The sequence below is a fragment of the Austrofundulus limnaeus genome, unplaced genomic scaffold, assembly GCF_001266775.1.
Source record: "Austrofundulus limnaeus strain Quisiro unplaced genomic scaffold, Austrofundulus_limnaeus-1.0 Scaffold526, whole genome shotgun sequence".
In the NCBI taxonomy this organism is placed as follows: Eukaryota; Metazoa; Chordata; class Actinopteri; order Cyprinodontiformes; family Rivulidae; genus Austrofundulus; species Austrofundulus limnaeus.
The window spans coordinates 88804-90879 of NW_013952928.1; positions in this window are offsets into that span (position 1 = coordinate 88804).

Genomic DNA, 2076 nt, shown 5'->3' on the forward strand with positions numbered 1-2076 from the left:
TTCCAATATAAGCTTTTAAAATGAAAAAACGAATAACCATTTTTCGTTTTTTAATATCTGTTTTGAAAATAAAAAAAACAAACAACCATCCGTTTTTTGTTTTTCATTATTTGTTTTTAAAATGAAAATCGAATGACCAAAAAGTACACTGACCCACTCCACWAAGTGTGTTAACCTGATTTTAATTTTATTTAACCTGTAGAGACAGTTTGCTAACATATAAGAAAGCCCTTTGTAAAGCTAGAACAGTATTTTTTATTTTTCCCTCATTTTTTAAACAGTTTAAACCAATACAAGCAAGAACAAAACTCAGTACAACATAGATTTGTACATTAATTMGGATTTACATTGCAACAAAAAAGAAAACATTTATGGTCTGTAACAACACAGTATATTATGTAGAGTCTGAATCTGTGATAAGGAGCCCACACACTTAAAAATTGTCCTTTTGTAGAATGAAGCGAGCATGTTCAGTACTCTAAAGGAAAACACTGACAAGTTTATTGTAAGATGTTTCAGAAAGGATGTTTGTCACAGATCCATGATGAAAGAATATTCTTACTTATAGCATAAGTGAAAATAYCATATAGCCTGCCAGAACCAGGACTGATTTTACTGTCTTTGTATCCCAAGAGTAGTGAGACAGGATTAAAGGTCAAAACCACTCCAGATACAGTATATCGCTCATATGTTTCAGAACGTCCATCCAGTTTGTCTGAATTTTGACATGACCAAACACAAYAAGTGTGCTTTTAAGACAATAGGGGGAGACCTGAGGGTTCGTTTTATGTATTTTGCTATAGGAGATATTTACATTCTGTGAATAATTTTAAACTGTAACAATCTAGCTTGATTACAAACAGATTTTTGTTTTGCTTAGTTAAAAATGACATCCCACTTATTTTCCTCAATAGTCACACCAATCACCATTCAGTTTGCCTTGCTTGAGCGACATATGGAGCTGTCAGTGTAGCACACAAACCTCACTCAGCACATTATAAAAGCAGGTAATCACCTTCCTAGCTGGACATTTAAACAGTAATTTCTCTGTTGAAGAAAAATTAGCATCAGAAGTAAGTGTAGTTATTGTAGGTATAAATCTGAAACTTGTAGGTACCTAAAAATATGACTTATGGGAAAGTTATATTCAGCCTGCATTGATTAAAATGAGGATAACGAGGATCCTACAAATAGATCACACATTTTTCTAATTCCTTGGCATGTCTRAATATTATAATCTGCGTCTGTCTTGCCTGGCCCAAAATCAAAGTTTCCTTGTATCAGGGAGAGCAGAGGCATCAGTAAAGATGTACCTTCTAGCTTTTGCACTGCAGACCAAGCTTTAACAATATTAACAACTAATGAAAAAAGTGACATTAAACGTACATGTTGTATCTTGAGCACAAGTTAATAAAAACTACATTCATTATGTTCTTTGATTTGTTTTGAAATGCTAATTCATCTTAATGAATGAGATCTGTTTAAAGGATGACAGGTTAAATTATTATACTAAACTGAACAAAAAAAAAAAACCCGGCCATAAACACCAAAACATATCTGCATTCTCTACAAATACATATTTAGAGTTCATGAATTCAAATTCAAATTCAAAAATACTTTATTGATCCCAGAGGGAAATTAAGTGTTGTTGTAACTCATTTAACTAAAAACTTATTGTGGATGCTGATGGCTGTGGGCAGGAAAGATCTTCTGTAGCGGTCTGTATTACAGCAAAGTTGAAGAAGCCTCCGACTGAAGACACTTTGTCTTTCTATGACAGTCTGATGAAGAGGATGGTCAGGGTTGTCCACAATGTTCTTGATTTTATGTAAAATCCTTCTTTGCACCATCATCTCCAGAGATTCCACAGTCGTCCCCCACAACAGAACCAGCCTTCTTTATCAGGTTGTTTAGCCTTTTTAGGTCCCTGGCTCGATTCTGCTGCCCCAACAGATGATGGCAGAAGAGATGRYRCTCTCAACAACAGACTTGTAGAAGATCTGCAGCATCTTGCTGCAGACATTGAAGGATCTCAGCTTCCTTAAGAAGTACAGTCTGCTCTGTCCTTTCTTGTAG